We start from the raw sequence: 12,780 nt of genomic DNA on the forward strand, positions 1-12,780 counted from the left end.
TTACATTCTGCAATTTCATTTTTAGCCAATGGATAGGTATAGGCTAAGTTGGAATACAATACTTGTGAGAGAAGGTTCTGCAACACAAACAGGAAAGAGTCATAAAATCTTCCCCCTGCTTATAGAACATCTAGCTGATACTGGTGCAGAGAAACAGGGCAAACATAAAACACTTTGCTTGGGAATAGGGGAAGGAGTACAGATGGAGAATCATGCCCACTGATGCTACATGACTGTCAGCATATCTGAACTGAAGCAGAAAAATCCTACCACACATAAGTCAATGTAATAAAAAGGTAGCAATACTAAGAGCCACTTAGAAGTTTTGCCCTTCATTGAAAAGGTGTGTGTCACTGAGGGAATACAAAGCAGCAACAAAACAGACATAGCATGGTGTGATCAACATGACCAAAAGCACAATTATCCTGCTGGAATTTCACTTTTTCAGGCTTGCGTGCTAAAGTTCTAGATTTTCCAAAATAATAGAAACATCATTTAAAAAATAAAACAAAACAAAACAAAACTACACCACCAAGCACAGCAGTCAAGAGCAACATTTTTTTTCTGTCAGAGCATTTTCATAAATTGCTTCTAAGGTTACCAAGGATCACATACGCTTACCATTATACTACCAATGTTTATAACCTAAACTAAAGCTTTGATGATACATGCATTTTAATAGACATGTTTCATAAGAGTATCTAACTCATTTATTTGTCATCTCAGTCATGTTACCAGAAGTCAAGATTCATGCCTGTTTTTTGAAGCATATTTTGTTTATTGACTTTCAAAGCACCTGAAAACTTGTTTTTGCAGCATGAAGTGAGTCTGGCATAATCACAATTTTCACTGAGTCAGAAGAAATGCCATGGGAGTTCACCAGTACCTTGGGGTGCTAGGATTCAGATTTCAGAAAGAATAGCTGATAGACTTGATCATAAGATTGCATTATTGTTGTCAGTATGGTGGGGCAAAAGCAACTCTCATGAGGGAACAGGCAAAGAAACCCAAGAACATCAATTTCTACATTAAGTGTGTGACAAAGTAAATATGTTGGTCTCTCTCCTATTTCCTTTTGAGGTTTTGGATAAAATTTCTATTACAAACTACCACTCTAAATGTACTAAACATATCCTCCACAATATGGCCAGACCAGGGATGCACAAACTTTTCCTTCCAGAGGGCGACATGAGAGTCATTTTCTTTCCTAACTGAGGGGAAGTAAAGAGTTTTCTCTTTCTCCTTGGAAAGATCTATCAATAAAGCTCTTCATTGTCTCTCCTAAATATCCTAATATACCCTCTTAGGTGCTTTTCTACTCAGGAGGAACCAATGGAATCAATCAAGGAAGTCTTTTAACTATGAATCTGAACTGACATATCTGGACTGACACGGAATTGTGGTCAGATGTTCCTGACAGCGGTTTAGGATTTCTCCTGTGTGGTTTAAACTGCTGTTCAGTCCCATGCTTCAAGGTCTGACCCATTTCAACACGTCACTCAGAAAACTAGTACTCAAGGCAACCACTTTATTTGCCCAGTCAGTAAGGAGGCAATTATCCTCTCCTAATTTCAGGTTATGTTCATAAGAAAACAATAAATTACTGTATTGCTGTTATTTTTATTGGACAGCTACTTTCCTGTTCTACGTTGCCTTAAATAACTCCAAAGGAAAATACTTAGATAAATACATTGTATAGACCCTGTACAAGGTTTTCTGTTTTTGAAACAGTCCTTCAAGTTGTAATCATATATGCAATTCTATGACAGTAGCACCCACAAAAGTTAACGGAGCTTAAGTCATCACACAATGACTCTACATCAGGGATTTTTTTTTAACTTTCTAAACGTTGTTGGCCTGCAATTTCCAGCAGTCCTAGTCAACACAATGACAAGCAAACCTGGAGTTACAATACAACAACATGTGGAAGGCTGCATGAATTTCATCCCTTGTCAAGAGATGGGAACCCAGATCTCACTGAGTCACACAAACTCCTTCAGTACACTTTGGTGGCATCAACACTGAAGAATTAATGCAGTTTGACACCACTTTAACTGCTATGGACGAATGCTGGGATCTGTAGTTTGATGAGGCAACACAGCACTCTTTGGCAGAGATAGCTGAAACCCATGTAAAACTAAAACTCCCAAATTCCATAGCATTGGCCCATAGAAGTTAAAGTGGTTTCAAACTGTGTTCATTTTACAGTGTAGATGCACTCTTGGTCACAACAGTTTTGCATAAACCACAGATCCAAAAATCCTTTGCAAAGACACTGATCTTCATGGAGCTGGATACAGAACCTAGAATTGTGTTAATGTGCAAGAGATGACATTTCTACACATATAATTCCCAAAGCAGAATATTTAATTCTTATAAAACAAAACCAAAGCCAGCATGGTGTAACAGTTTTAGGGTTGGGCTATGACTGCAGAGTCCAGGATTCAAATTCCCACTCATCTGTCAAAACCCACTAGATGACCTCAGCCAAGTCACACACTCTCAGTCTCAAAGGGGAAATAAAGGCAAACAATCTGTGAACAAATTGTGCCAAGAAAAAATCCAGTGATAGGGCTGACTTAAGGTTGCCACTAGTTGGAAATGGCTTGAAAGAGAACAACAACAACTATAAAAACCTTTTCATATGCTTAGACTGGGGCTAATTTATACTTCATATATCTTATCCATCATATATACTGATAGCAAACTCATTCTCTGATCACCTTTCATTATATTACCAAAACAGACAATATAAGCCTACATTCCCAAACTATCCACTAATGCTTAGTGACAACAAAATGAACTAAGGACCCATCTACACTGCCCATTTAATGCAGTTTGAAGCTAGCTGTGGCAGCCAGACAATCTCCCACAAAGCACATGAAAGGAAGCCCTTAGTGTGCATCTGTGCTCTGTGGTTTATGGAATCCCTATCTGGTGACCTCATCACATGGAAGAAAATGAGCATCCTAGCACACTACCAGGATGCTTCCTCCTTGGAGCCCACTGGACACTATTAAACAATGTAAGGCAACTTCCAATGGGGCTCTGTAAATGAAGCATCCTGGCAGCGTGCTAGGATGCTTACCGGAGAACATGGGAGGCTTCCATAGAGAACAGAGAGGTGGGAGCCAGACAGCAATGCTTCACCTAGTGGAATAAGGTAAGGAGTGCAGCGGGCAATGCAGGGCATGGAGCAACAGTTTCCCTCCACTGCCCCATGGATTTACAATGCTGTGTGGGGAATCGCCCCACTGCCCCTCATCAATGTGATGAGGTCCATAATCTCAAATTGGTTTCAAAATTTCATATGACTTATGACCAAGGATTGGCTGATGGCAGTGTAGGCATGGGGAAGAGAAATGGAATAGAGCAACCTGGAAAAAGTCATGAGTGATTGGCTGGCACAATGAATAACAGCATTTCATGCTGCCAAGAGCCTGTTGCATATTCTACTTCTATTTCTAAATCCTTAAAACTAATAATCCGATTCTGGCATGACTGCTCTGAAGTTTAATGGGGCTTATGCCCAAGTATTACAGCCTAAAACTATTTTCCAATGTACGTGCAGTATAATAGTCTCCATCCCAGCTTGTTATCATAAGTCGTATTATTGAATTTTGAGAACTGTTGCTTGAGTTTGGTTTTCCCCTCTTCTCTCCCCTTCTTATTTTCTTTTTTGTGGCATATGATTTAGATTATAAGCCTGAAGGCAAGAACTATCTTTTTCTATCGAGTACATGCAAACTGCTCTAGTAAATCTTTTCATTGAAGTATGAAGTAAAAATGCCATAAGTAAATAAATACATATAGAAACACACTCAGTAACCTACTGATTAGGCAGTTCATGCTGATTCATCCTATGAGAAGAGTTCAAAACCTTTTGGACTTGGGTATCCAGTATCTCTGAGACTGAGTGACAACATGGCAAGAATAAGCCAATGTACAGGAGGCTGTACACACCACTGCATATAATGCATTGTGAGCTATTATCAAAAGCCAGATAACCAAGGACTTCTGATTGTGTATTACTACACAACCCAAAGGTTAGGGCAGTTCTTAGTAGAGAGTGGATATACATTTGTTGGTCCACTAAGACTGAGTTAAATAAATGCAAATGTGTACTGTAAGAGTAACAGTTAAATCCAGCTGATATTTTTTTAAAAAACCAACTTAATATCAACCAAAAACAGTGATAGTATTTCATTGATTGTCATTGGTTGTATAGCTAACACAATCCAAACAACATAAATATCAGCACAATTATTTGCAACTTTCTTTCCTGACCTGATAAAATCATTCTCTCAAGAAAACATCATATTAGTGCTCACAGGAATAGTTTATATTTACAAAACAGCTATATATAGCACAGAAATCAATCAGCAACAACACTGAATCCATAACTTACCCCTGCAATCTGGATGTTCCATTACAATGCTCTTCTGTTTTGGTTCTTAACAGCATCAGCTACTCCCATTAGATTTCCATAAGCCAAACCACTATTTGAGATGTTTTTGTGACAGGATGGTGATAGTAATGATGACTGTATTTCAGTTATTGATTGAAGATATATATACCTGAAACTGGAAAATCAGGAACACTGAAAGGTTGTTCTCTCAAGCATTTGGTAAAACAAGTAGCAGCAAGTTTTGATTTTTAATAACCCTTAGTCTTTTCATCCTAAAAGTTCACTGCAATCCTTAATCACATGTAACCCTCTATCTAATTTCTTTTGACCTTCTATAAGATGCCCGGTTAAAGCGCTGAGCTGCTGAACTTGCAGACCGAAATGTCCCAGGTTCAAACCCAGGGAGCGGCATGAGCAGCTGCTGTTAGCTCCAGCTCCTGCCAACTTAGCAGTTCAAAAACATGCCAATGTGAGTAGATCAATAGGTACCGCTCCGGCAGGAAGGTAACGGCACTCCATGCAGTCATGCTGGCCACATGACCTTGGAGATGTCTATGGACAACGCCGACTCTTCGGCTTAGAAATGGAGATGAGCACCAACCCCCAGAGTGAGTCACGACTGGACTTAACATCAGGGGAAACCTTTACCTTTTACCTAAGATGCCCTACCCCTTCCATACCCTGACCTGGATCCACCTGACCCAGATCCAGCACATACCAGTACCTGCTGAATCTGGGACCATGTGTCCAAAGGGTTCAATCCATCTTCTTGCTGAGCCAACCCCTTGTCCATGGGTTGCTGCTTGTCACAGAAATCCCTGCAAGCATTTAGCCATTTTCTGTGTCATCTGTTGAAGTCATAGAATCATAGAATTGTAGACCTCATGGGCCATCCAGTCCAACCCCCTGCAAGAAGCAGGAAAATCTCATTCAAAGCACCCCGACAGATGGCCATCCAGCCTCTGCTTAAAAGCCTCCAAAGATGGAGCTTCCACCACAGTCCGGGGGAGAGAGTTCCACTGCCGAACAGCTCTCACAGTGAGGAAGTTCTTCCTGATGTTCAGGTGGAATCTCCTTTCCTGTAGTTTGTTCCACGTCCTAGTCTCCAGGGCAGCAGCACACAAGCTTGCTCCCTCCTCTCCATGACTTCCCCTCACATATGGCTATCATGTCTCCTCTCAGCCTTCTCTTCTGAGTGCATAAGAGTGCACCCATGCAATCAGCAAGGAGAAGGTAGAGTAATACCAACCTTCTTTCTGATTGCAGATGTGACAGCTAAATATTGTTGAGGAGCAACAGCCATTGGAACACATAGATGACCCATCCCCTTCCCTGAACTGATTACCTAAGATATAGGGTGGTGATGGTGGTGTACATATGGACAACAGATCAGACTAAAACAGACCTGATGTAGTTGTCCAGATGGATGCAAAGCCCATGGGTATTCTGGAATTTCCTGCATACTCTATAAAGTAAGAGCAAAAACATCCGGATACTGAATATATTTTTTCTAGTGTCCAAAGAAAGTGAAAAACGGGTGTGAGGAAGACAAATAAAATGGAAGTACTTGACAACATTTGGTTCTGGTCTCATCCAACACCAATATGTGTCACCAAACAGATTACCACAATGGAATACAAACCTTTATCATTACCATTCACACATTTTACTAACATCCTATTATGAGACCACACCTGTTCCCATAACTTGAAATTGTAAAGAATGTGAAATGAGAGTATGGAAAGTCATAAAGTGATCGTGTAATATGTTTTGAACTATAAAGGTGGGGAGGATCTGATGCTATAGAACAGGCATGGGCAAACTTTGGTCCTTCAGGTATTTTGGACATCAACTCCTGGAAATACCAACCATCTTTCCAGCTGTTAGGAATTGTGGGAGCTGAAGTCCAAAATATCTGAAGGGCTGAACTTCACCCATGTCTGCTGTAGGAAGTCCATGTGAGACAGTATTTCCCTAGAAAATGTAAGGTACTCTGCCAAAATGCTATGAGAGGAAGTGTACAGCCAGGGACATCTGGTTGTACAAAAGAGGTTGTGCCAAACTTCCAGGAAAATTAGTTCTAGCATACCTTTTCCTCAGACATGTTATGTAATGAAGCTAAGACTATCCCTCCATCTCTGGCATGACAAAAATCTAACAAGAAGATACAGAATGTATAGTCTTTCACAAAAGGGTGTCTGGCAATGTTGTGTTTAACACAGAGAAACAAACACACACACATCATTATATTGAATTGTATTTTTTTCCATGTCTTGCAGATGTTGAATGATAAAAGACAGATTTTATCAGGGAGAGAGGAGAAGAGAGAGAAAGAGAGAATGAGATATCTTCAATGGATGTGGTATAATCCCACCTATTTTAACTTATAAATGTACAATTCAAAGTTAAAATGGAAACCAATTACTTCAACTATGTGATCACAGCATATACCGGTACTTCTTTAAACATCTGAAAAGACATGTTTAAACATCTGAAAAGACATGCCACCATGGCATATGCTGCGAAATGAATCTTTTGTAAGGAAGATAAGAGACAGTAGTTAATTTATTCTAGCTCATTCTAAATAAAGGAGGCATAACCTATAAGGTGTCCCTTCTGCATTATAGGCATTTACTAAAATTGTATACAATGTATATTTATTGCAACTTCCAATAGTATTAATTATTCAAATAGCTATTCCCTTTTAACATTTTTTCCTATGACAATGACAACCAAATAAAACATTATTTTTATCAGTACAGTAGAGTCTCACTTATCCAACATTTGCTTATCCAACGTTCTGGATTATCCAATGCATTTTTGTAGACAATGTTTTCAATACATCATTATTACGTAGAATTTTCCCCCCAAGCTTGGCTGCTTGGATTGTATTTTCTATTTCTGCAATAGGCCTCCAAAGTGCCAATTGCAAGCGTGTCCTTTGCTGGTGCTGCCTGCCTGCCTGCCTTGCTACTGCTCGCTCAGCTCACTCAGCCTCTCTGTGTTAGTGTTCTTGCTTGCTTGTTTGCTGTCTTGTTGCCTTGCCTCTTGCCTTGCCTTCCTTCTTTGCCTTGCTGCCAGGGGAAAGAGATTTGTTTGTATTTTATTTTTTTCCCCAAGCTTGGCTGCTTGGATTGTATTTTCTATTTTTCTTTGAAGGGAAGGGGGCTGGGATTTTATAAGGGGTGGGGTGGGGTGAGTTTGGCTAGGGAGTGCACACAGGGCTTCAGGGGTGGGGGAAAGAAGGGGATCTCTGCAGCTTCTATTTCCTGTACTGTAGTAATTTTAAATCTTTAAATCTTTTATTTTTAATGCTTTGTTTAACCTCCCCTTTTCCTCCCCATGGGTAGTATTGGATTTTTTTTTTTTAAAAAAAAACAAATATTTTTCAAAGGAAACAAATTGTTGGGCTTCTACCTCCATCTAGAAAACTTTTTTAAAAGTTGGTGGGCTAAAAGGGGTTGATATGCCCTCCATGTATGGTGATTTTCACCTCTCTAGCCCTAAAACTGAGGGTAGGATGAGTCTTGGAAATCTTCCCATTGCTGCCAATGGTCCGAAAATGTTTGTTCTTTAGGACGCGGTACAAAACTCCCATTCGGATAGGCGCCCTATTTTCAGAAGCGGCAAACGAAAACAAAAATGGGGCAAAACAAAACAGATAGTAATTTCATACAAATGCACAAGACTAATAGAGAGGTTTTTGCCTCTGTCACACAGCTTTCTAATAACTATGTGTGTACCAATATTTTCTTCTTTTTCTCATCATCATGCACAAAAAGGAAGGGATACAACAGCAAATGTTTTCACATGCTAATTCACTAATGAGTTTTAATAATATCATATATATACTATCATCTGCACTTCTGGAAATATTTGCATTTTTTCCACATTCACAAGATTCTCCACCTCTAACCTGCACAAATGTGGAGAACTGACTGTACATTATTAGAACTCAACTCAACACATCTTTCTCCTAAAATGTTTATTTGTCTACAGTGTACTTATTGGATGCACCCATAAAACAGTCTACTTAAATTTCCTTGGATAAATTTGTGGTGATTATATAAAAACAATTACTTGGCAGAGTGCAGTTTCCTACCTGTTTACTCAGCCTTCTAGATTTATCTCTTTGCAGAAGACTGAATTGCTAACAAAGGAGAAAGTGAGTACTTGCAAGAATACTATATCCAAAGCACCACAATTCATGAAGGATACTAATAAACAGGAACGTGTCCATAGCAAAGTGACCAAAATGGTAGCACATCTGAAAACCAAGCTATATGAGGAAGAATCCAGGGAGATGTTTAGCTTGGAGGGCAGAAGACTGAGAAGTGATAATACAAAAACCAGGTAAATAGAAGAAATGAATGTGAAGACTAGGAAAATGGGTTCTTCCAGTACACCAAGCTGCTCACAGTTGTTTTAAATAACTCTTCAGTGCTCTTGTGTGTTATTGCCAACCCCATGATTGATGAGCCCAAGGGTTGTGGGGTTTTCTTGAAAAGATGTGTGTATGGGGAGGGGAAGTATTGTTGCCTTCCTCTTGAACTGAAAGAGTGTGTGTGACTTGCCCAAAGACAACCAGTGAGTTTCCATGGCTGAACAAGATTTTGATCCCTGGTCTCCGGAGTCATAATCCAACTCTCAACCAATTAAGTAACACTTGGGATTCTTATTCAAGCAAAGAACTGTAAATGTAGAATCTTACTTTAAAACATTATAGTAACAGATGAGGGTAAGTCAGAATCTTTGACTCACTAAGTATTTTGGAATATTCACAAAACATGGCTATGAAACTTAGCAACTGCCTCCATAAAAACTACAACACCATTTTTGTTCCAGACCTTGTGCAACCTAATAATAACAAAAATGGGAAAGATCAGTAGACTTACAGCAGCTGTTCAATGCCTGCTCTTTGGCCACCCACTTCAGTGGAACTGAGAGCTTTCGATCAACTCCCAACGCCTTTGAACAGTACCAGAACATGTGTTCAATATGCTCCCAAAATAGCAGGCAGTCAAAATGAAGAATTAGCAATTTGCAAAGGCACCTCAGAATTCACTCTTCATTTTAAGTGTGTGTATGTGTGTAATTTTAACAACTTTTTAAATAGAAAACACAAGTACAAAAATATATTTTCTATTTTTCAGCATGGTGTGGGGGGGAAAGTGAGATTATCAAAATCATCAGAGAGGACAACAGGTCACAAAACACATAAAGCAAGAAACAATTAAACAAAATGTAATGTTCCACAGCATGATAAGTATAAATCCCATGAAAGTCCTGTAGTGTTGATTCTGACAGACTGGATGTTTCTCCAGAAGTCCCACTCAATCCTCAACCAGAATAAAAGATATTTAATACATTTCCTGTTTTCTACAATTGCTAGGCCATTTTCTCTCTGGAGTCACAACATGATCAATCTTCATTTAAAATTAGCAATAGAGCTAAAACATAAGCTTTAATAGTACAACAGGCCCTCTTCTTTCATGGGGGTTAGGGGTAGAGAACCTTTGTCAAAGTGGGGGAAAACATGAACAAAAAACACTCTTTTTTTAACACTGCTCTAGGAATCTCTAGGTCCTGCAGTGTAACTTAATGGTCAATTTCTGTGGGAAGCTGACCATAGATTTGCAGTGGAGAATCTAGAGAGTCTGGTATGACTCTATGGTCAAAATTAGGTGGAGGTTCACCACACAGTCACATTGAACGACCTAGAGATGTCTGGAGAGAATATTAATCAATTTTACAAATGTTGTACCTCTCAGGCAGGTTCCAGATAGTCGTGCTTGGGGACAGCTACTCCTCAAAAAAAGGATCTGTTATGTGGCATCCCACAAGGAGCCATTCTATCCCCATGAAATCGCTGGGAGAGATCATCCAGAGGCATGGGGCAGGGTGCTATCAGTATGCTGATGACACCCAAATATACTTCTCCATGCCTTCAAACACAGCTTTAGCTAAAGATAGTGTGTCTCCTCTGAATGAATGCCTGGACCAGATAATGAGATGGATGAGGAAAAACAAATTGAAACTTTAGTCCACTGGGATATTCAGGAACCAGGACATTCAATTCCAAGTTTTCCAATCCATACATTGTCCAGGAGGCAGTGGTCAGGTCTGATAAACTGCCTTAATACAATGTTTATAATGACCAACTTCCTCAATAATCTCTCATTTGACCCCTCTGTCCACTAATTCATTTAATCACCCACCCACACATTTTAGGATGTTTTGTTTCTCTCTCTCAGATGTTATTAGATTTCAAGTAGCATCATTAATCATTTATTTGAGGAGAATGGAGACTTAAGGCTGACAAAGACAGCAATACACCTAGCTTCTACTGCCAACTGAGGACAACTCTTAATTTGTCTGATGACATCCGCCCCGATTCATAAAAGCTTATGTCATAATAAATCTGTTAAATCTGTTTACAGGACTTGGATGTTTTTTCAGCCTGTGGGATGACTTGAATCATGGAGAACATAACAAGAGAACATGCAAGACCTAGCACTACTTGAGGATTCCTTTATCTGGAGTGCTAGTTAGAGACATGAAAGAACTCAGATCAGGCCTAATTAAAATTGTCAGACCCAAATATTTAAATTTTATATATTATACTGAAATATGGGGATTCTATAGTTCCAATAATTACATTTTTAGAAAACATAATTAAGACTTGACTATATATATATGTTGCCTGTACAGCTGAATTTAGAAATGAAAATTCACCACGTATCTATAACTAACAGAAGAAACTAATATAACTACTCAAGAACAAACTTTCCATGCTTTGACTGAGCAGTTAAAATTAGATCTTTCCCACACATATTGCCTGGCTGTGAGGAATAGTTCATACAGTTCAATCTTATGGTTAATTATTTTCTGAGTGTCATATCCCTAGCTGCCAAAAATGAATTTTAAAAAGAGAACGCATGACATATTTACACAGTGGGATTTGTCTGTATCATCATATCTAAAAACAGTTCCTTGGTATGCAATGATAAAAGCTCTATGTGGTCTTGAGCAGTATTATTGAAAGTCACTAGGGAAACCATTTCTGCTTCTCAGATTCTGGCAAATGTTCTCAAAAGTGTGAGATGATATAGGGATAGATGTTATTTTAAAAATACAACATACGTTGTCTATACTCACACACATATGTAGACATGCATAAGTATAAACACATAAACAGGACTACATGGGAATACATTTAACCAGTGAAAGCAAGCATATTGTATTTCTATCATTGTCACCCCTTCTTAAAACATTAACTCCAGACAAATCCACAAAAAAAAAAATTGTTTGCTTGGTTAATTAATTAATTCATCTTAACAATGATAATACAATAAATGGTTTTCACTATGGTACTGAAACTTATTTAGCAAATAATACAATGGGTTTTTGGACATGATAGCCTGCAGGCAAAAAAATCAGAAGATGACTTGGAAGGGGCGCTCTGAAGGAACTAGATAAGATTTTCGAGTGTCAAGATATATAAATCAATACTAGAATTACAATTATTCATGCAATCATATTTCCCATCTCTATATGTAGTTGTGAAACCCAGACAGGGAAGAAAGCTCATGAAAGGAAAATCAATTCATTTGAAATGTGGTGCTGGATAAGGTTTTAAGGATACCATGGGCTGCTCAAAAGACAAATGAATGGGTCCCAGAGTAAATCAATCCTGAACTCCCTAGAAGCCAGGATGATTAAACTGAGACTGTTGTACTTTGGCCATATCATGAGTTGGTATGACTCACTAGAGAAGACAATCATGCTTGGTAAAGGTAGAAGGCAATATGAAAAGTGAAGACCTGCATTGCAGACGGTTAGACTAAGAATGAAGCCATGGCCCTGACTCTGCAAGAGCAGGGCTGCTGTTGATAGGGTGAGTTGGAGGTCACTTTTATAGTGTCACCAGAAGTCAGTAACTGACTTGAGAGTGGCTAACATCAACAAGCGTGCAATCTTGCCATTTGTGTGATCTATATCTACTTTCTACCTTATGATTTCTACCAGCATAAGTAGATTTATTTACCCTGTCCTGCCTGCCCAGTCCCTTACACACTGCTAACTAAGATCAAAGAATTTCTGCACTCTAGATATAAAACAGCTGGTCAAAATGCTTGATTTGGCTTTCTCATAGGAAAAAACAGCCTTCACTCTTTGAACTAAGCAAAAGAATTAAGCAAAGATTGAACAAAGTAGCAGCAGACTTTAAAGCAGAGATCTCTAACAGATCTACTGATTTCCAGGTTTGAAGTTATAATTCTTCAACTATACTTAATACTTTGGCTCCACGTTAGCTTAAATCAACATTTAGCGAAGCAGATAAATCAATGTTTTATTCATTTTTATGCTTT

General features: G+C 38.8%; 1 long non-coding RNA gene across 2 annotated transcripts in view; it reads right to left on the reverse strand.

Annotated features, from left to right (window-relative positions):
- LOC103278564 (RNA-directed DNA polymerase from mobile element jockey) overlaps positions 1 to 12,780 on the reverse strand; it is a 406,813-nt gene that overhangs the window by 203,649 nt on the left and 190,384 nt on the right. For both annotated transcript variants that reach the window (XR_010006105.1, XR_010006102.1), the window contains exon 5: positions 4,409 to 4,583. This is a non-coding gene — a long non-coding RNA (RNA-directed DNA polymerase from mobile element jockey). The remainder of the gene's footprint in view (positions 1 to 4,408; positions 4,584 to 12,780) is intronic.

Source organism: Anolis carolinensis, chromosome 4, assembly GCF_035594765.1.
Source record: "Anolis carolinensis isolate JA03-04 chromosome 4, rAnoCar3.1.pri, whole genome shotgun sequence".
NCBI lineage: Eukaryota > Metazoa > Chordata > Lepidosauria > Squamata > Dactyloidae > Anolis > Anolis carolinensis.